Genomic DNA, 24,123 nt, shown 5'->3' with positions numbered 1-24,123 from the left:
TTAATGTCATTTGAGTTTTTTGCAGTTTCCTTCTTCATTGATCCTATTTCCTCTCTCAGTTCTCTTCTTAGCTCCGACATTTCGTCCTGGAGGGTTTTTTGTTGTAGGTCCTGTTTCCTAGCAATCGATTGTACTTCTTTTTGTAACAAGTCTTGTTTTTCTGAAATTTTCTGAACCTCTCTAAGAATATCTTTCATATATCCATCATCTGGTAAAGATGCTCAACGGGTGTTTGCTGAGTTATATGGTTGTGTTTTTGAATCTTTTATCTCTATTCTTCCTCTTGGTGTCGCCATTTTATATGGTTGGGTAGATGAAACCCCTCAGTTACAGAAATATAGCTCTATTAATTAACTTTGCTGGTTATGGTAAATTTGACCTCTCTCCTTTTTTTTTTTTTGGTATGTATGTATTTGGTACATATTTAATTATCACCCACAATTAATTGGTTTCAAAATTAAATTGTTAAAGTTAAAAATAGGTTAATTGATTAGTTGATTAGTTGATTATAAATACAATTTATCAAGTAGTTTTAGATGTACTTACTCACTTGTTTGTGAGTCACAAGTCAACAATTCATCTGACAGCTTAATTCATATATTTGGAGCTAAAACTATAATCTGGAACTTGATTGTTTAAATTAATTAGTCTTGTTATCAAAAACAGTCTAGTCCACGTTAATTTAATCGCAGGGATCGGGTCTTGTAGTATCGGGCAGTCTAGAAGTCACAAATTCTTCAGTCACATATAATATTAGGTAGTCCACTGGACTGCAGATGGTGTCTCCGCCTTTCCTTTGGGATAATTAGTACTCACTATCTGTACTCTGGGTGGCTGGTTTCAATGTCTTCTTTATTCCAATCTTTTGCCACAGTTCATTTACCTTTTGGCTATCTTGACGTCTTCCAACTCCAACTCCTCTGCTCACGTCTGTCTTTAACTCCCTATTGACCTAGGGTCCTTAATCATGTAATCACCTAGCCTTTTCCCAGCCCTGCCAGGTGCTTTTCCTCCGTTTTATTTCCTTTTAAACTGTTGTTTTAGTTCCTTTGATATTTCTTTAATGCCCCATATAAACGTGCTTCTCTATGGTTTCCTACCTTCAGTCCTCCCAGTCCGCTCTGAAGTCGCTCCGGCGTTTATTTCCGGGTTGTGTGCAACCGCTGTAACGTCCTCCCACCAGAGGCACACAAATTGGCGTTCCTTCCTCTGCCTGTGTTTCGTCAGGCTCTTTCCACGCTCCACCTTTCTAGGCACTTCCTCTTAGATTGTTTTGAAGAAGCCAGCCCGCCGTAGACAAAACAAAGTGCAGAGCAATATGGCGGACAAGGTCAGCTTTAAATCTTGGTATATCAGTTATATAGAAAAACTTCCTTGCTATGTCGTTTATCTTCCTCTTTTCAGTCTGTCACTGTACTTTCTCTCCCTTACCTCCTGTCCCACGGCAGTCTTCGGCGGTTTCTCCTTCCCTTTATTTAGGGTAAATGTAGCTTGCCAAGAGTGTATCCGGCCCCTTTTCGATACAAAACAGCGTCTTTCTGTCTAATGCTAGAGCATTAAATTCATTCCGGACTTCTTATGTAATGGAGGGGGTAAAAGCGCTTACCTCCCCCCTTCTTCGTTTCTGATTAATTGGTGCGATCCGGCTAACAGCATGTGCGAGTCAGGGCTCGCTTCCCGTCGGTCAACCCGCTAGCCGCACTATTCGGACCCACTCGACCCCCACCCTTGAGGGGTGAGGATCTTTGGGGCCTTCGAATAGTCCTGCGGTTGTGGCGTCTCCCCCCAACTCGATCCGCGGGGGCGAGAGGGAGCTATAGCTCTACCAGGTCCGACCTCTCGGTTGGTACGCTGAGAGCCCTCAACGAACCCAGCCTGTCGCCATAGTCGCACCACCGGAAGATGATGATCTGTCTCTCTCAGAAGCCCACTCGCAACAGAAAAATGGAGGCTCAGCTTGGCGAAAAGACACTTCATGGCTATCATCTGTTCTGATTGGCTCAACAGGCAGGACTCACAGGGAAACCCCTTGTGGGAATGCGGCTGCCTTTCTGCGCTTCCCTTGTAGCCAAATGAAACCGAAAGTAGCCATGGTTGGCAGCCATGTGGTCTGTTGCAGGTGAGAAAAGATTATGTCGGAGCCCATGCTGTTATGGATGGCCAAAAGACCTGAAAGAGCCGGACCCATTTTGAAAAACAGATCTGTGCACAGTTCTAACACATTACCTTTCAAGCAGGAGGAGAAGTATACTGTAAAATGGTGATGTCCAAAGTTTAATATGAGTAAACTGTAGTACTAATTTATTAAAAGTTTATTTTTATATATGTGCTTATAAGGCTCAATGTTTCTCTTCCATAACATGTCAATAACATGTGGAGCAGCTGGTTAGTAGCCAGCTGCAATAAATCACCACTGACAGTGAGGTCATGAGTTCGAAGCCAGCCCAAGTCGGATTGAGCGCCTGACCATTAAAATAGCCCAGCTCGTTGTTGACCTAAGCAACCTGAAAGATAGTTGCATCTATCAAGTAGGAAATTTAGGTACTGCTTATGCGGGGAGGCTAATTTAACTAATTTACAACACCATAAAAATCATCTAGCAGCGTGCAGAAAGGAATGAGAAAGTAATCCACCAAGGATTTGGTGTCACAGTGGATGATGAAGCAGCAGCTCCCCCTGTGGCCGGAATCGAGCATACTCTCAAGAAGCTGGAAGCTGGAGAATGTTAAATTACCTCTGTGTCTTTGTCTCCTCTGTCTGTATGTCAAATGGCATTGAATGTATCCACCCTGAGTCCCCTTCGAGGTGAGAAGGGTGGAATATAAATACTGTAAATAAATAAATAAATAAAATTTGCCAGCTTTATTCATGTTTTTCTCTCCAAGAGACTCCAATGATCTATTCCAAGGTACTGCACATATATAGTATTTGTTACCTATAAAACAATCAAATTCATTATTTGTCCCATTCTATATGGTCAATAAATTGATTCTATATATGTCTAAACAACTATGATGCTTTCAACCTGAGATCTGGATTGTATCAATTCAAGAGAGAATGATATTAACCCCCCCTCCAAAAAAAAAAAGTCGAGGGAAGATGAGAGATACATTCCCTTTGAAATTGTAGTAAAGAAGCACTTGCTGAACAGCCATCTCCTTTCATGGCTCCCCTCTGGATAATAACGGAAAAGACTGGGTTGAAACAACAAAGGTGGATTGTAATATCAGTTCTGAGACTGGTGTTGAGGAGCAATCAATTTATGTGTTTATTGCTTTGGGGACATTTTTATCCAGCCAATATCCTAAGAGGTTGACATAATTCACTCAGCTTCCTATAGGAGCAAGTGTTCTTTTTGTGATACATCTGTTTGTGATTCAGTTGACCATGTAAACAGCACCAGGTTCATTTCTTTGAATAAGCAGAGTTTGACAGAATACTCAACCAGTCACCAAGCCCCATATGATGCTCTATATCTATATACCTATGTATCTACCTACTTACTTACTCATGTATATATATCTCATGCATAAGTTGAGGGCAGGTTTGGAGGTAAAATTGTGGATTTTGATATGACCTGTGGGTAAGTGGAAGGTCAAAACTCAGTGGGCTAAGGCCGCCTCAGGGGGCCATCTCTCGCTGGCTGTCACTCTCATTTTCCCACCCAGACATTTTTTTAAAAGTCAGTAGTGACATCATGATGGGGAAAGTAGAGGGGATCAGTGCTTATTTTTGGTTCTTCTGGGATGGATTAATATTTTGCTTTTCACTACTCTGCTTAGAAAAGGGGATAGTTCATTTTAAAATAGGAGTTAAGATACAATTCTTACACTAATCCATATACTGTTTTTTGGGAAGGTTAATGTTTTGACTAAAATTGATAGACTTATACATGAGTACATTTGCAATAACCCATGATATACTGCATAGTGAGGGTGACTCCCATTTTCAAATTACTTCAACAACCTTGTCTCAGCCATCACTATAAGGTTTGGTCTGCTTTTTTTTGTTTTTTTGGGAAAATAATTAAGTGTTTACATCATAAGAAACTTTACCCTTCCTCTTAAGACATTACAGATTAATGTATAACAAATAGATTTTGCATACTTAGGTTATAATAAATAAAGATTGAATGGGGAGACAACCTGTACTGTGAAATGGTAAATTTAGACCATTGCTTTTTAGAATTATGGTGACTAATGTGTATATGATGCTTTTTGATTATAAGTAAGATTATTACACCTAAATAAAGGATTCAATAATATTTTGTGGATTTGTGGGGGTGCCATATCGAGATAGATTTGATTGAAAATGCCTTTTCATTTTTTAAATTGGTTTTCCTCTCTCTCATCAACATTGTTTAAAACTAGAAGTAAACACAATTTTGGCACATGCTTTATTTGCCAATCCAAGAATGCAGTGATTTCTTCAGTCCTCTCAACCCACAAGTCAAAACAAAGTGAAGGAAACAAAGAGCTTCTTCCAGACGTAGAGCAGACCCATTAAGTTCCATGATTTCAATGGGTCTAGTCTAAGCATCATTGTTGGGGGTCCAAACTAATCTAAGAGGAAAGGTCTCAACACTGAACATGTGTCCTAAGTTACCAAATCAATCACAATATGAACATGATTAAAACATAATGGTGAGGAAAATGTCTGTGACATGTTTTTATTCCTTCCTTTATTGTAGTGGCTGAAAAATCTGAAAGTAAAGATGTTGAATGCGAAGTCTGTTGTGTCAAACACCCTTTGCTCAGAGTAAGTCCCACTGAAATATGTACAATTTAATTTGAGTACATATGAGGTGGGTTGAGCTGTGATTGACTTTGTATATTAGAGAGAACTCCTAGGCACTCCAATTGCAAACAAAAACAAAAACCTGAAAACCAGTTCTGGGCACCACAATTTATAAGAGATATTGACATGCTGGAAAGTGTCCAAAGGTCTAGAGACTATGTCCTCTGAGAAGTGTCTTAAAGGGCTGAGTATGTTTAGTCTGTAGAAGAGAAGGTTGAGAGGAGACATGATAGCCATGCATAATATGCAAAAGAATGTCATAAGGAAGAGAAAGCAAGCTTGTTTTCTGCTGCCCTTGAAACTAGAACTTGGAGCAATGTGTTCAAATTACAGGAAAGGAGATTCCACCTGAACATCAGGGAAGAACTTCCAGACTGTAAAAACCGTTCAGCTGTGGAACTCTCTGTCTCAGAGTGTGGTGGTAGCTCCTTCCTTGAAGACTTTTAAACAGAAGCTGGATGGAAATGTGTCAGAGGTACTTTGACTGTGCTTTTCCTGCATGGTAGGAGGTTAGAATAAATGGCCCATGTGACCTCTTCCAACTATAATGTTCTATGATTCTGTAATTCCATGGATACATTTTTAGAGATAGGTAAAAGTTACGTAATGGTTGTTTTTCATCTGATTGGCTGTGCTTTCCTCCATAAAAAAGGAAAGTGCCAAAATAAAAGAGTGGGTACAAAGAAAGAGCTTGAAGACAGCATCTTCTGTTCTATGTGCTACATACAGTTGCTGTCCTGTTCAAATTCCAACACTTACAAATCCAATTCTAGGACCTTGGGTTCCTCTTCCAAAGCTTTACTTCGAGCCAGCTTGTCTAACTGCTCTTTAGTCAGTTGCTTGATCTCCCCAGAGTCAATCCATGTTTTTAACTCCTCCACCTGCCGCAATTTCTTTTTCAGGTTTTGGATTTTTTTGTTCTTCTCCAAGATGGCTGTATTTTATTTTATGTTAGGTGCTGTCTGAATTGTTTTTAAAGCTTTTCTCTCAGCTATTGATGTGTTAAGATTTTGAGGACACTCAAATGACTTTGCTACCTGCCTGAATCTCATTATAACCACTTCTTCCCTCCCCGGTCACTAGGATGGGTAGAAGGAAATGGCATTTGGCATAGTGGAGCTGACTTCCAGAGGCTTCTAAGTGGGTGGAGTGCTCCATGTCTTTTCCCTTCCTTGTATGATACACGTTCTCTGTAATGGTCACTCCACCTTTCACTTTATCCTCTTCCTCAGTTTTAAAAAAAATGAAATAATAATAACATTATTACACAAAGAGTCAGAGATGACTAAACGACTGAGCAGCAGCAGTAATAATATCAATTGCAGTACTGAAAAAAAATAAAGGAGTGGGTGGGAGGGATCCAACATATTGAAAAGAATATTCAGAGTGTTATTTTACATTAGCTCAACACACTATACAACAAACATGAAAAGATTGAGGCTCTTAAATAGGTAATATGCTGCCATTGTGGTTAAATATCAGTGAAAGCATTTCAAAAGAACTTACTAATTATTCATGAATTATCCTTTCCATGCAATAATTATTTCTGGCTTGTGTTGTTGTTGCAGTGCTCCTCTTAATAGCACAGGACAGCTGAATAGTGGCATAATGAAACAAATGCATCTCAATGTCACCTTATTGGCTGGCATTCAAAGTAAATGTGTGTGCACGAATGTTATCCCAGAGAGCCCACCCTTTAGGTATTTCTGAATAATATTAAGCAAAAGGAAGAGAGGTCGACCAAGGGCAAGATGGATGGATGGTATCCTTGAAGTGACTGGCTTGAGGTTGAAGGAGCTGGGGGAGGTGACAGACAACAAGGAACTCTGTGGCGTGGGCTGGTCCATGAGGTAACAAAGAGTTGGAAGTGACTGAATGAATAAACAACAACTTAGGTTAACTCTGGGCCTCAGTTAGACCCCCTCCCACCCACAACTACTCACTTTGGTTATCCCCAGGCGTGACCCATTTAAATAGGTTGTAGGTTGTAACGGAAAGCCTTATTTTGTTGGTGATTTTTGCATATGTTATTTAATGTTGATTCAGAGATAAAGGTGGGAAGGAGTTAGCTACTGATGATTGGCCATGTGTCACCATGGTAACGTAGCTGCTTCAGTAGAAATGTAACAATTTCTAAGCTAGTGAAAGGGGCGGAGCTAGCTGGAGGAGAAAAGGAGGGAATGTTTTAAAGAAAAGAGTTCAGTCAGGTGTTGTGACTGCGCCTTCGGGGATTATGGTTGATGGTGATGGGATCCGAAGAGGAAGAAAAAACCCTCGTGATGAGGGTTCACTGGAGGAGTTGCGCAGGAAGCGACTTAGAGAGCTATATGGGGGATCTTCTGAGGAAGATTCAGATGGGGAGTTTGGGGAAATTGATGCTCAGGAACAGGTGGTGGCTGGGGAAGTGGGCACTGAATAGGCACAGCCACCAGAGACGTCTGGGGATTTGGGGCCTATGGATACTACTGAACCTGGGGTTTCTGCAGGAGCTGATCCCACTTGGGATGCTTGGAGAAGGGAGGATGGTTCTTTAAGTGTTCATGGGGCTAAGTGTGGGCAGGATGATTGGGACTCCGATGAATTGCTAGGTACTCCAGATCCACGAGCTCTAGCTGTGTGGAGTTCGGACTCTGAGTAGATTTGGGACACCTGGTGTTTGGGTGTGAGTGTTTGGTCACCCAGGAGGAAGGGGAATAAAATGGGAATGTTTGGCCATTGCACTTTGCGTGTGGCAAGGTGTTGCTGAGGCGCCATTGGGATCTCTGTGTTTCCGTGAAGACTGGACTTGGACTGTGATTCGGATCTGCTGATACCATCTGGCTTGGCTCTCGCTGTGTCTTATCGTGGACCTGGTTTGGATGACTGCACCCTCTTCGGACTTTGGATTGAGTTTGACCTGGCTTCTGTCTACGCTCCCTGACTGACAACTCCTCCTGGCTTCTGACTTCTGGAATTTGCTGCTGCCTCTCGACCTGACCTTGGATTCTCCTGACGACGGCTATTCATCATCCCTTTGAAGCTTCGGCTTTATCTGCACCGTGGAAGCAGTTTACTGCTCTTCTAGTTTGTTTGTTTTTAAGCCAGTTTGCTGTTTTTCTTTTGGGAACTGTCCCTTTAACTCCGCAGAGCCGGCTGTCTGTTTTCAGAAACGGCTTGGAGCTAAAAGAAGCTTTTGCACTTTCTGTTATACTCTGCAGCTTTTGGAAGGTTGCAAGCCTTCGTTTATTTTGCATGTTATCTTGCAGTCAACTCTATTTGTTTCTTCTAAGCTGAATTGAAGCGTCCTTAGTTTTTATTGAATGCCAGCATGGGAAAATAGCATGGCTTGTTTTTGTGTTATTTTTGGCTTATCTTCAGAATAAACTCTGTTTTGTTTGTTAACTGGCGTCTGACTCTTGACATCAGGTTTTGGGTTTCTAGTGAGAAAGAGCTGAGGAAAAGGAATAGTGTAGAGACAAAGTTTCAGTCAAGTTGTTAATGTTAAAGAACGAAAGATATTGTCTATATTGTGTATAAGTGAAACTGAAGAAGTAAAACATTGTAACAAGTTACGATTTCTGGACTAAAGAAGCCATAAATAAATAATTCTTTGTTTTAAATAAAGAAAGTGTTTCTGAGTGGTGAATTGCTCTACTTAGAGTCAGCAGAAGATTTGTCTCACATACTTCCCCTCAGTGTCACATCATATCGTACATGCACACGTACAGACTCAAGGGTTTATAGCTGGCAGTGGCTGGGATCCTGAAAGAAGGATTGCCCCCTGCTACAGTGGGATTTGAGAGATCCCATATTAAAATAAAGGCGTGGCAAAGGTGTGGGATATTGAGAAGAGGATTCCCTTGGCCTAAATGTAAAAAGGGCTTTGGGTTGGGTGTCCCACATTCAAATGGTGGCAGTGGTTGGGGTCTTGAAAGAGAGATTTCCCCCTGCCTGTTTGAGGAACCACTTTTGTGCCTTTTGTGTTTTTGTTTTTGAAGCGAACCTTGCATAGGTCAAATAAAGTGGCCTTTATTTGACTCATTTTTTCTGTGATTTTTCTCATTCTGTCATGCCTGAGCATCAAAATACTGCATATGCATGTCCTAAAGTCATATTTCAAATATGAAGGAAGTGTGGATAGTATTGCAGGCTCAGCCTCAGGAGATATATTAATCTTCTCACTATATACAAAGGCCTTGATGTGCAAAATTATTACTATAAATGTTCATTTCTTTCTTTTGTGCATGGGTGGGGGAGGGAAGATTGGTTATTCCCTCCCCTCAAACACAGGTACACAGTACACACTAGCAATGTCAAAAGGAATCTCAAATTTAAATACAAGATCTTATAGGACTAAAATTGTATGTCCTTATCCATGAATATCACAAGCATGTGTCTGTGGAGAGTTTCATAATGGTCCCTACTGGTTTATAATTTATACACTCAGAAGTTAATGTCGAAATGTGCCAGTGTAGCACATTTTAACAAGGATTGCAGGAAATGTTCATTTGCAAAATATGCATAATAGAGAGATTTTCCCAGCTGCTGGAAGATTTATATTCATGACTAAATTCTTTTTAATAAATTATGCACAGCCTTTTATCAAGTTAGTAAAAATGTGAAAACCACAATTGCACATTTTCTTTCCGTATCAATTGCTTTGCAATATGAAACTCACCTCATTTTGTTTTAGCTCTAGTTTGAAAAGATAATACAATTTAAACGTTTAGGTCTCTCCAAACATCACTTCACCCTTTATTCATTACACTTTCTTTTTTTATGAATTGAAAAATAATATTCAACATGTACTAAAAGCCCAGTGAGTTTTTAAACATTATAGTTGAAAATAAGATAAGCCAAGCTGAAACAGCCTGCTAGTAAGTAAGAAAGCAAGTTCTAGTTGACATCTAGAGAGGCATCAGGGATGTGGTTATATAATCCCCAAATGGACCTGAGTGAAGTCTAAGCCTTTCAAATTCTGCTGAGTGGTTGTAAAAGGCTTCATTCTGATTCATTAACTTCACATGAAAAAAAATGAAATAGGTCCCTGGGAAAGCCAGCAGGTGATTGTGATGGCTTCCTGCATGCTGTGCAGCTATTGAAGACCACAAACAGTCCAAATGAGTCTGAGGTCCATGATCCATAAGTTAAAACTGCATGAATTTCCTGGGAAACTATGTTCATATGATCCATATAATCACCTAAGATTTGGAGGACAATTTCAGCACAACCAGTTATGTTTATTCAAAGGTAAATCGTATTCATATTTTAGAGGAGAATTACTTCTTAGCAAGTGTGCTTGGGATTGCAGTCTTTGATAGAATCCATTTTAATAGTCTTCATAAGTAGCACAGTACTCCATTCCAAAGTGTCCACACGGATACTTTGGAAATGTGATACCATAATGTAAGGTAGATTTGTAGAAGCCCAAGAAGTTTTTTTTTGTTTGTTTAAGAAGCAGAATAGAAGTTAAAGCACAGAAAGATTGTAAAGCAGTGCTATTCCAAGTGGAGGCCAAATCTGTGTAAATCCATGAGGCCTTGGGTGAGTTTCCAAGAAATAAAGAACAATTTGTCATCAGTGAGCACAAGCATAGTGCTAGTAGCTGGTGCACTGTGTGTGAGGGGATCCTGTTGTTTTCCAAAAACAAAACATCAAACTACACTACAAAAATTAACAACACATCAAGGTGATTACAATTTGTTTCCATACCCATGGGATTGGAACCCACAATTACATCTACAGGCATCTAACAAAATAAGTCCTCTCTAGGATTTTCAAAGTTCTCCATCATAACTGTAGGGTAATTTCCAGCAGAAGTAATTCATTTCAATGCAGTCCACTATTATGCAGAAAATGGGAAGGAAGAGTCCTGTCCAATGCAGTGATAAAGAAGTCCCACACAACAGTCCATTCAGAGATCCAATATCATCAAAAGGATAATCGTTGACATTATCCAGCTCACCGAGGCTGCTGGAGGAGACCAATGTTTCCATCCAAATATGATTCCTCTGTGATCAATCCTAAAGAAATTTCATAGTAAAGTGCATAAAATGAGAAAAAGTTGGGGAAGGTTCCTCTACCCAATGCTATTGTAACTATTGCAGTGTGTGTGTGTGTGTGTGTGTATCAGTGGCTAGACCTAATTTATGGTGCCAAATTTCCCAAGAATTTATATATTTCTGACATATTTATGATCAAAACTCAAGTGCAAATCTTAGTTTATTCTTTTGTTGCATTTGCCTTGATGTACAAGATCAATCAGTACCCTGAGATTCCTTTGATGCCTGAGTATGAATAAAAGAGTGATCATATTTGCCATAATTATGATATATTGTAGCTGAACATCATTTTCGCTATAGGTTTTATGTTATTTTCTTTTCAGGCTGTGCAATGAAAGTAATTGGGAAAGGTAGGGAAAAACGGCACTCCTAGAATAAAGCATAAAGCCCATTGATTCAAGATTCCTAGCTCATTAGGATGTACGTAGCAGAGATTTGTGCAACACTGTGAAACATGCTCACAAGATATGGACACTTTGGGAGTCATTGAAGAGTAAATTGATTATAGAGGTATGCAGAAATGAGCTTATGTTCATATATTTGAGGGAGTAAGAAATGTTATGGGCTCTGTTGTTTGGAGACCCTTAATGCTGACAACACAAAAGAGGTAAACCTGGGAAAGAAAAAACAAAACACTCGTATATGAATCTGTGCATTCTCATTGAAGTAATAGGGAACTATTGTTGATAAACAAATTCCTTACGGAAGGTGGGCAAAGGAGGGACTTGCCTGATGTCCTTTGGAAGAGAAATAATTTAGCCAAAGTTGGTGTGAGTTTTCCGGGCTGTATGGCATGTTCCAGAAGCATTTTCTCTTGACGTTTCGCCCACATCTATGGCAGGCATCCTCAGAGGTTGTGAGGTATATTGGAAAGTAAGCAAAGGAGGTTTATATATCTGTGGAACATCCAGGGTGGGAGAAATAACTCTTGTCCATTGGTGGCAAGTGTGAATGTTGTAATTAATCACCTTGATTAGCATTTAATGGCCTGGCTAATTCCTACCTGGGGGAATCCATTGTTGGGAGGTATTAGTTGGCCCTGATTGTTTCATGTCTGGAAGTCTCCTGTTTTCAGAGTGTTGTTCTTTATTTACTATCCTGATTTTAGAGTTTTTTAAATACTGGCAGCCAGATTTTGTTCATTTTTATGGTTTTCTCCTTTCTATTGAAATTGTTCACCTGCTTGTGGATTTCAATGGCTTCTCTGTGAGGTCTGACATGGTAGTGTTGGAGTGGTCCAGAATTTCTATATTCTCAAATAATATACTATGCCCAAGTCTTTATTTGTTGTCCTCTAAAATTAGGACAATAAAGAACAACACTCTGAAAACAGGGGAAAGTTCTAAGAAAGAATTAAGAAAGTATTAAATGGATAAGTAAAAAAAATTGGATTGCATCAAGATGAAGTAACCAATCTTTTTAATATTGAAGACCACGTTTTTTTAATTTATAGGTCAAGGGTAGGCTTGTGCAAAAATTTTGGAAGTTTTGTAAGTCGTATCAAATTGTTAAATCTGTTACTTTCAAAGTGATATCTGACATGTTGGCGTGACTTGCACCTAAAACCTAAGAATCAAAACTTGCCCAAACCTTTTTTGTTTTAATTTTTTAATGCTCTGAAGCCACCCAAAGTCAGTTTCATATACGTGACAAGCAGCCAAAAAGGCTTCCAATCCTCTTCAAATTAATGGCCTCCTTCCATTAAAAGAGGGAAAGCAGGGGAAAAGCAGAGTTTCCTGGGAAAGAAAATACAGTATTCTGGGAAATGTAATTTGGTAAGGCGAAGAGTGCTATGGCAGAGAATGCAAAAGACCCTACCCTAAACTACATTTTCCAGAATTCTGCTCACATCAGAAAGCCCCAATCAGGAGAGGGAAAGATTTTTTTTTCAATAGCAGAAACCAGTCATATTTCCAATAAATTGTTGAATCTGCAAAGAGGAGGACTGACTTATACTTCTAGTAAGTAAATCAGTACTTGGCTGGGAAGAAATCCCTAAGTGGATGGCCCTTGGTGATCCCTTCCAACTCAATAGGGGAAGCATATTAATTAGTTTAGAGGCTGGATGGCCATCTGTCAGAAGAGTTTTGATGGTGCCTTTCTGCCTGGAAGAATGGAGTTGAACTAGATGGCCCGGGGGGGGGGGGGGGTCCCCTTCCATTCTAGGATTATATGAAAATGTAGAATTGGTGAATATTGTTTTTTATTGGTTAATATGAGAGACATTCAATGAGATAGCTGTTAGAGATTTTTTTAAAACGTTTTTGTCAAAATTTAAAAAAACTTTCCTAAAATCCCAATTGCAGAAGGGAGGGAGTCTCGTTTGCAAAGTGCATTGGTGGCTGGCTGCCGTTGCTATTCAGGAGAGAAATCCCCTTTCCCCTTTACCTATCCTGGAGTGGTTGCTTTCTATGGGCCTCTTAAACTGGGTTGCTAGAGAACCGGGTTGCAAGAGGAGGGAGTCTTGTTTGCTCGCTCTGCAGGATCTCCCTTGCAAACCACTTGCTCTTCCCCTTCGCAGCCTTCCCTTTAAGTGAGAAAAGGAGGAAAAGGAGGGGGGATCAATCCCAATCCACGATCCAGATCACTCCGGTTTTGTGCTGGCAAAACCTCAAACTAGAACTCTCCACCCAGGTTGGTGTGTGACTGACTTTCCACTTCAGGGGGAGAAGAAAACTGGAAATGGGTGGGGAAAGCTAATATATATATAATATTAATAGTATCATTCTGGGAAGGGGAAAGGTTGCATTTTAAATCTATGTTTTAGTAGTTTTCCTTTTAATATTTGCTCTATATTTGTGTATATGTGATATGTGTAAGCCCCACTCCTGAGTGCGTACCCCAATTATTGTGGCTTCATTCCCCACTCAGCCATGGAAACCCACTGGGTGATCTTGGGCAAGTCACACACTCTCAGCCCCAGAAAACCCAATGAAACAGTTTCAAACCAGGAAGAGATTTCCTTATTCAGAGGCTGACGGCCATCTGTCAGGAGTGATTTGATGGTGTACTATAATTTATGTTCCTGGGTGATAAATGTTATTTCCTAATTGGTTCTGTCATAGAAACATGGCAAAATTTTATGACACTGCCTGAACTTTGTCTTTGCACAAGGGACATGGTGCTATAATAGCACATTATGGTTTCCTGGGACACTGTCCACCAATTTAACAAAGTTTCAGCCACAAAAACAAAGTTTCTGAAGTAGAACAATGACTTTCAAAGTAAAGACAACCCAATGAAACAGGAAATAAGACTTTCAAACCAGGTACAGATTTCTGCAATTATTAAAAATGGTTTATTATAAAAGCTATGAAAATTCTCCAAAAATCAGAGGATAAGGGAAATGTTCTGAATTTTGGTCAGCTATCAGTGTTAAATGTGTTCTACTACTGTACCAAGTTTGAAGAGGAAAGGTCAAAAAATGAGGATGGAAGAGTCCTGTAAAGTTTTCCCTGGTGTTGTTTTTGGCCACTGTACATGCGTGTCCACCATTAACGAATTAATTTCAAATATTCCAAATATTTGTTAAGTTTCAAAACTTTTTGGGCCAAATTTCAGAAGTAGCTTCAGAAATGAAGCGCCAGCACCCCCTATTTTAGAAGCAAGTATTGAACCATTTTTTTCATGGATTGCACATGCCTAGTAGTTACCAGGACCCACAAAAATAATGGGTTTTGTTAGGTAGGCTTGAAGACCAGAATTGGACTTGCCAACTGTGGAACCATTTATTGATGAGCCTTCATCAGCTAAATAAAGTAAAGGTTTCCCCTTGACATTAAGTCTAACCATGTCCGATTCTGGAACGTAGTGCTAATCTCAATTTCTAAGCCAAAGAGCTGGCGTTGTCCATAGATGTCTCCAAGGTCATGTGGCCAGCATTACTGCATGGAGCATCTTTACCTTCCCACTGGAGTGGTACCTATTGATCTTACTCACATTTGCATGTTTTCAAACTGCTAGGTTGGCAGAAGCTAGGGCTAACAGCGGGAGCTCCCCTGCTCTCCGGAAATGAAACGCAGACCTTTCGGTCAGCAAGTTCAGCATTACCAGGGGCTCCCTTTACCAGCTTTAGGTGGCTAATTGGTAGTTTCATGCAGCCTAAATGCTGGAGACAAAATATTGGTAACAATCTCAAATCAGAATTTGGAAGACAGGCTTCAAAACATGTAATTTTAAAAGGAGAAACAATTTAGAACTATTTATTTATTTACAACATTTATATTCCACCCTTCTCACCCCAAAGGGGACTCAGGGGGATCACATTGCACACATAAAGGCAAACATTCAATGCCATGACACAGAACAGAGACAGAGACAAGACGCAGGCACTGGGCTGGCCTCGAACTCATGACCTCTTGGTCAGAGTGATTTGTTGATTTGTAGCAGCTGGCTTGCTTTCCAGCCTGCGCCACAGCCCGGTCTTATAAACTATTTTTAAATATTTTTATCATCTATCTATCTATCTATCTATCTATCTATCTATCTATCTATCTATCTAACCATTACTGCTTTCCTCTTTGATATTTTATGAAGACACAAAGAGTAAATGACAATATTTGTTACAACTTGATGAAGCTTGAACTTTTCACGTATGAAGTTAAAATACTTTTGGACTTTTTTAATCTTGGTTCTGTGTGTCAAATTAATTTATCAATTTATTATTTATCTAAATACACTTTTATTGTAATGTTGCTTTCTATTATTATTTATAATGCAATAAAACATAATAATGAAACATAGAAAATATATAAAAAGATTAAAAAAAAAAGAAAGATAACAAAATAAGCATTGCCCCCCATTTCTCTTATACAACTATTGCAACATTACTTTCCTTGCACGAAGGTTTTTATCATGCCAACATTAACCTTTGGGTTACCTGCTAGTTTTGATCAAGGAGTATCAGCCAATAGGCAGTTATGTAATGCATTTCCATTTATCAGTGATCTTCCATGTTGCAGAACTGAAATTGGAAATGGAGAGAAAGAAAGCTTGCCTTTACCTGTGTGGTGAATCTGTATCAGAGATTGAATCCTTGCCTGTAACATTGTTCCTCTTTACTTCAGTCCTGGTCCTGCTGGAACACAGAACATTCCTCCATGTTCAAAGTAAAAGTGTTTCTTTAGGCTTTAACATGTTTTCAAAAAACTTTTAACCCCCCAGTTTCTGGGAGAAAAACAATTTTTACACCATGTTTCCTGCATGTGGATCAGGAACAGGGTTGAATTGGGAGGTGGGTGAAGGGTGGGACAGCTGGTGAATGGTGTCTTTCGAGGCCAGTTCAAGATTGGATTAAAATTTATGAGTGTGACATTAGTGGGGTCAAACGAGGGCAGGATAATGCTCACAGGAGCTGAGATATATCACTGGTGTTGATTCATCTTGAGGAAGGGAACTGTTTATTATAACCCATAAGCTTGGTTACACATGCTATAGCAGTTCTTGTCATGTTTACCAGGATGCTTCTGATTCACAACTCCAAGCCCAGATACTAATAATCACAAGAGGAAAAGTATCTCTTAATAAATGGCTTCAACACTTTTTTATTTTTCACTCAATATATTGTATTTTCTCTGTAAAACTTGTACAGCTGTAGGGCACTTCTGTCACCTTTAGATCAGTATATTTTGTTGGTTATAATGCTGGATAAGCACCGATGCCTCCTCTTTTTCTCTCGGATGTATAACTTTTTGGTTAATTATGTGAATTGTTTAATCCCCAAATGATTATGTTTTTGTCAACAAAGAATACAGTGTTCCCTCACTTATTGCTGGGGTTAGGTTCCAGAATCACCCGCAATAAGTGAAAATCCGCGAAGTAGGGACACTATATTTATTTTAATATTTATACATTATTTTAGTATTTATACACTATTTTAAGTCTTTATCAACCAATCCTGTGTTGATAAATCGCTGCCGTCTCCTCCCGTTGCCACTTGGGCTCCCTTTCTCTCCCTTTGGCTTCTCCTTCCTCCCTTCCTTAGGCTGTAAATTGTAATTTTTTATGATTTATAATATTCTTTTAGAGTTTATTGAAAAATCGCAAAACAGTGAATCCGCAAAAAGCGAACCACGAAGTAGTGAGGGAACACTGTATCTTAATTTTTTAATGTTCCTTTAGTTTTTATAATTTTTTCCTGATCATTTCATTTTATTTTCATATTATGAAAGCAAAACTTGAGTAACAAATGATATAACAAAGGTTTGGTTGTATGCATGCATAAAACTAGTCAACAGCTAATCCACCAGTATAGCTTGATACAAGAGAAATATCACTTTGCATTCTCACAGAAACATCTCAAAGTGCCTTGCAAAAGCTTCTACGTTCTGCTCCTCATGTTTTCTGTATGGATCAAAGCTTTGTAAGGCCCCTTCTACAAAATTGTATAAATCAGGATTATTTTCTTTGAACTGGATTATATGGCAGTGCAGACTCAAATAATCTAGTGCAAAGCAGATAATGTGGATTATCTGCCTTGGTGTTCTGGATTACACGGCATTGTAGAAGGGCTCTAAGACTTCCCCAATATGTTTTAGATTTTATACAGGTTATTTAGAGCCAACTTCAGTTCAGCATACATTGTTTTGGAATTGATCCAAGCCAGACTTAACATCCAAATCAAGATTTGGAAATTGGAATTTCTTTACCTCTTGTTGGCATGAGATGGTTATATTTTTGTGTGTTATTTTCTCTTATACCTCTGTAGCAAGGTTGGAGACACAATAGATGTAAGGGGAATTTCAAATTGCAGATAGAAAACATTTTGGCAAATGTAGGTGTGCTGTCCTAAACATCATTTTAAAAAACACTTTTAAAGTATACACACTCAATTTAATGCTCTGTCACACAAGTTCTTTCTATTTTTGTCTGGTACTCTCTTTTCAATATTGGAAGAATCTTTCTTTAACTATTGCAATAGAAATGGGCAACAGCGCTGGGAACAGGGAGCAATTTTGACTGGCTCCCCTTCTAGTTGGTTACTCTATTTTGCCACCAACCTACTAGTAGTGATACCATCCATGTTCATCAGGACATTCAAATTAATGTTCATGCTATTCTTTCAAGGGGTAGCAAGGGCTGGCTCAAGCCAATTTTGATGCATTTCAGGGGCATTTGGATTGGTCCGTGGCAAAACATCACACCAAAATGGGTCTAGAGACCATAGAAGATGGCTTAAGAGGTTGCATGCAGTTTGCTAGCCATATCTCTTCCCTTACCTCTCAACCTTTCAGCTGAAAAACTGAACTAGAGAGGATGCAGCTGAAGAAGAAGAGTGAGAGTTGGATATGGCAATGCAGTGGAGACTGGATAGTGAGGCAGCAGGCTTTGGAGGAGGTATAAAGAAATAGTAGATCCAGCAGTGATCGTAAGAAAAAGCTGTGGGTGCATTGGCCTTGAAGGAAGTAAAATACTGAAGAAATAGAAAGCAGTGGCTGAGGTCTAACATAACTGTAGCATCAATATCCACTTCTGAAGTTCCATTGCACTGGCATTACACAATTCCTAAACAAAAGAACAGTTTAGTGTATGTGGATCAAGAAGCATAGCCAACAGGCCATTGTCCAAATGCAACATGCATTTTCCAGTGGCAGTGGACATTCCCATTGCTACTTTGAATACTATCATGTACCACGTGCACCACCACTAGGTGGTTATTATTGCGTATTATCCACAAAATTCACTCACTCAGTATCAATAATGCAATTTATGTCTTTGTATGTCATAAATGAGATTATGATCAGCTGTCCTACCTCCTCGCTGTTGTACATCATTGGAAAAAATGCAGTTGTCAATAGCATTCTGACCTTCAAGTTTAAAATGAACCGCAGCACCTATTTTCATTAGCCAGACTGCATGGAGAAAGGGTAACTGTTAGACTGTTGCCTTGTTTAGGGAAAACAGAAAAATCAACTGTCCTACCTTCCATGACATGGATGGAGAGGAAAGGACTGTAACTATATGGAATACTTCTCACATTTATTTTGCCACCTATCTTCAGTCATTGAATTGGACAGATGTGCTCTCATCTTTCAAAAATAATTTTGAACAGTCTTACTTTTCAATGTGTTGTGTTACAAATCATGTAAAATAAAACACAATCTGCTTGGTCTCAGACAAAAGAAAGCTTTTTGTTAATAGGATGAAAGGAAAATGCATTAATGAGAATCGACACATTTTTTTTGTTTCCCCTGATGTTAAGTCCAGTCGTGACCGACTCTGGGGGTTGGTGCTCATCTCCATTCCTAAGATGAAGAGCCGGCGTTGTCCATGGACACCTCCAAGGTCATGTGGCCGGCATTGACTGCATGGAGCACCGTTACCTTCCCGCCAGAGCGGTACCTATTGATCTACTCACATTTGCATGTTTTCGAACTGCTAGGTTGGCAGGAGCTGGGGCTTAGAGAGGGCACTCATTCCGCTTCCGGGATTTGAACCTGGGACCTTTTGGTCCGCAAGTTCAGCAGCTCAGCGCTTTAACACACTGTGCCATCAGGGGCCCCTCACACACAAATTATAGCTAAGCTTATTTTCACAATTATGTCTAGTGTATATTTTTAATAGAAGAAATAGTCATAATATTATTAAAGGAGGAAATATCCTTCAGTGAGTATCCTATAGCACAAAATGTGCATTAGCTGTAATTTTTTTTTCTACCAAAAAACCCAAAAATAAATCTGCAGTTGATAAATAATATGCAATATAATCACAGGCAGCAAAAACACTACTGCATTTTGGTTTCATGAAAGTGGTATATAGTATAAACCAGTGCCAGGTTTTGACCACTTTGCAGGTGCAAACACTTTATGTGGAATTTGCTTTCACATACCTGGTGGTTAAATTGTTCTTTCCTTTTAAATATTTGGCAAATGAATATCATCAAATGTATTGTTAATTACCTTCTGGAATAAGCAATTATTTCATTTATGATTGTATATTGTGGCTTTCTTCTGTTCCACAATTTGTAATATTGTCCTCAATATTTCCAAAAAGAGACATTGCAACAGCTGCATTCATTCCCATTACTAATTGCATTTTGCAACCACACCTGAGCATTGCCATGTTCCTGGCCCTATCAGCATGGCAGGATTTTATGACACATTTCTGTGCAGATTAGTCAAAGGACATAAAAAGAGATGAGCTGAATCAGACAAAACCCGTCTAGTCTAGAATCATGTTCCTGCTGAAGCTAACCATATCCTTAGGGCAAAACTTTGAGCAGAAGATGAACACAGTGTTACCTTCTTGCTCATGTTCCTCTGATGCTTGGTGCAGAAATATTTACTCCTGAAGGTTAGTAGCCATTAATAGCTTTATACTCCATAAAATGTTGCAATACTCTTTAAAAGCTATCTAATATTCCTCTACCACCATGTCTTATGGCCACAAATTCCATAATTCAACAATGTACAATATGAGAGAAGTATTTCTTTAAATCCTTTCTGAATTTCCCAACAGTCAGAATTATTGGGTAACTGGAGTTGAGATACTAGGAAGCACAGAAAATAAAAAAAAATATTCTCCCTCCACCTTCTCCATATTCCTGTGGATTTTCAGAAAGTAATAGAGACTCTTAGAAAAATGGTCATTAAGAGTGCATTTTTCCTTACCCTTGTAATTTGAGCCCAAGATGAGGACGATTTCTACAATAAAGTCACACATTATGTATTTGTAATTAGTGGAAGTCATGCAGATTAAATTTATGAGACCCCAGTTCTTCTATTACTGTATAATTTTCATTTTCTTGAACAATGCATTGGCATATAAGAGCTGACGTCCTTACGAAAGGTATGATTAATGCAAAACAGCTCAGACTAACATCCGAAATGGGATCAAACACAGAAATGGCACCGACTAATGGATTTTAGAAAATATTTGAAACTGCGGCCAGCAATATATTTTGCATTTATTTTACCCTTCATGTATTTCTGTTCCATTCCCATTTTCCTTCTATAAGTTCACCAATGTTATTTTAGGGGTGAGTGATGAAGTTTAATTATCTGAACATCAGAAACTGGATTAGAATGCATAATACCCTCTTTTAATAGTATACTTGTCTTAATAGGATGGTGATTTTTGTTCTGAGTGTCATTGAAGGCTTCCTTTTCTGTTTATGTCTTGCTGCTCCTTTCAGATTGTCTATAATTAAAATAATTGATTCAGTGAATAGATCCAGCATTCTAAAGCTTAACAGTTCAAGGCCAGTCACCAATTACTATAATTTTTCATAAAATGAAATTAGAAAGGACATGCATTGAGCATCAGATTTTTTTCTTTAAAAATATAACAACAATGATCATAATCATAATCAGGCTTTTAAAATAAGTACACATTGTAGCAAATGTAGCACTTACAGAGACAACACTTTGCTTAGCTGTTCACTCGTATTTATATGGCCTTAGACTGCTTTCTGATTTTTCCCTTAAATGCATTATTTGCTTTTAAATTGCCACTAAAGTACTGTGCATTCCTACCTGGGAGTAAATTTATTGAACTTAGTGGAATTTGATGGAAACTTCCACAGGACTGAAGATGGGAACAGTAGGTGGTGACTTCATGCTAATCTGCTATGCATTATATCTTGCTGAAAGGAATGAGTATCTTCAATATCACCTGCTTTTAGGTCCTTTCTACACAACTGTATACAATCCACATTATCTGCTTTGAAGTGGATTATATGGCAGTGTAGAATCGGGTAATCAAGTTCAAAAGAGATAATGTGGATTGTCTGCCGTGCTATTCTGGATTATATGGCAGTGTAAAAGGGCCCTTACTTGCTTCTACTTTCATACTTCTAAGGCCCCTTCCACACAGCTGAATAAAATCCCACATTTTCTGCTTTGAACCAGGATATATGGCAGTGTAGACTCAGATAGCCCAGTTCAAAGCAGATATTGTGGGATTTCCTCTTTTGATATTCTGGGTTTTACGGCTGTGTGGAAGGGGCCTCAGAAGTAGATTTCAAATAATCCCCCACATTATATGTATTTTAAAAGTCCGTATATCAAGTGATGCAGGCTGGATCTCACTGTCCCATATCCCAGGATTTCATCCCAGATTATCTAGTTATACCAGATTATCTGGCTGTGTAGACTCATATAATTCAGTTCATACAATCTGGGATCAGATGCTGGGATATGGAGCGTTGTAGATCTAGCCTAACTGTTCTACGTTTTGATTTCCCCCCTTGACATGAGGCTTATATCTACACTAATACTATAATGAGGCTCCAAGATTACTCAAAATGGTGGTAATCACAAAACACATGCTATCAGAGGCGGTCCACCCGCCAGGTGAGGGAGGCATTTGCCTGTGGCGCCATTGTCCTGGGGGTACCCTTGAGCCCCCTGGGATGACGACTCCACCCCCCGCCTCCTTCGGCTTGGGGCAGGTCATTCCTGCCGTGGCCTGGTCCTTCCTGGGGCTGCACAGGCCGCATGGTGGCAAGGTCCAGGCTGCGGTGGGAAGGACAATGCTGCGCGGCTCCGCCCACCATGCCGCACAATGTGGCAGGCAGAGCCACGTAGCGTGGTGGGCGGAGGCAAGCCGTGTGGGCCAGATGGCGGCCGTGGGCCCAATTCATAATGAGAAGGACCAGGCCGCATTGGGAAGGATCTTCCCGCCACGGCCTGGCCCTTCTCACTGCGATCTGGGCCTTGCCGCGGCCGCCATCTGGACAGCAAGGCTTGGCTCTGCCCACCATATCACGCAGTTCCGCCCAGCATGTCATGAGACGTGGTGGGCGGGGCCAAGCCGTGCGGGCCGGATGGAGGCCGCAGCAAGGCCCAGTTCGCAGCGAGAAGGACCAGGCTGCAGTAGAAAGGATCTTCCCACCGCGGCCTGGTCCTTCTCGCTGTGAACTGGGCCTTGCTGCGGCCTCCATCCGGCCCGCACGGCTTGGCCCCGCCCTCCATGTCGTGTGGCTCGGCCCACCATATCAAGCCGCACGATGTGAATTTGGGGGGGGGGGGCACAAAAATTCTCTGCCTACTCCTAAAAATTGCCTATGAATGCATGCTGCAGTACAGATTTAAGGTGATACAGTGCATTAAAGAGAGTCACAAGACAATCTGTTTTCAGCCTTCTAATGTGCTGAAGCAGATCCCAGTGCATCTCAGAGCAAAATCAGCTCCACAGAATGCAGAGCACATTCCCTTATTCTTCTGTTTCCAAATGAAAAGGCAAAGATAGGATAAGCATGCTTCTTTGAAACTGGCTGTTACCAAGCTCATCTTTCCTCTGATGTAACAGGTCCTCCTTTGCCATTTTCAGCTGTTTCCCAATTACTTAAACAAGATGTAAGGCAAGTTCACGGGGAGCAAATGTTTCACCCTCATCTTCCCACAATCTTCCATATGCGTTGTACAGTTAAACATCCGTTGTTTGGGTTTAATGAAAGGGGACATTACCTTTTTTCTCCTGGTCTTCCACTGACCATTTAAGATTTTAGATCCACTTGAAACTGGGAACATCTATTATGTTAAATTATAAAGAAGTCTTTTAAGGGTATCAGTATTTGTTGGAGTTTGGTTCCAGAATGCACCACTGTGGATACCAAACTTTGTGGATATCCAAGTCCCATTACATTAAGTGGCATAGTAAAATGGCATCTTATATAAAATGGTGAACAACTCCAAAGAAACCCCAAGGGTCTGTGACATGGTGGGGGGCTACAGTAGTTGTAGATACTGGGATTTATAGTTCTCCTATAATCAATGAGCACTTTGAACTCCACCAAAGATGGCATTGGACTACACTTGGCACACAGAGCCCCCCCGTGACTAACAAAAAATGCAGGAGGTCTTTGGGGAAAATTCACCTCGATTTGGGGGAGTTGTAGTTCACCTACATTTAGAGAGCACTGTGAACCCAAACACTGATGGATCTGGAGCAAACTTGGCACACATATCTGATAAGCTGAAATTTGATTACTGGATGGGTTGGGGGGGGGGGTCCTGTCCTTCCTTTCTGGGAGTTGTAGTTCACTCACAACTAGAGAAACTGTGACCTCCACTGATGATAGACCTGGACCAAACTTGGCACACAGAACCCTTATGACTAACTTAACCTACTGGAGGGGTTTGATGGAACTGAGTCACCATAGTGGGAGTTATAGTTTACCCTATAGCTAGAGAGCACACTGAGCCCCACTGATGATGCATCCAGAGCAAACTTGGCCAACATAACAAACTTTAAGTACTGATGGAATTTCTTAGAGTTCACCTGGCATTATGTCAGTTGTAGTTAATCTACAACCTTATGCATTTTGTACAATTTTTTTTCCAAA

Source organism: Anolis carolinensis, chromosome 4 (genome assembly GCF_035594765.1).
Source record: "Anolis carolinensis isolate JA03-04 chromosome 4, rAnoCar3.1.pri, whole genome shotgun sequence".
Classification (NCBI taxonomy): Eukaryota; Metazoa; Chordata; class Lepidosauria; order Squamata; family Dactyloidae; genus Anolis; species Anolis carolinensis.
Note: the sequence above shows the minus strand (reverse complement) of the source record.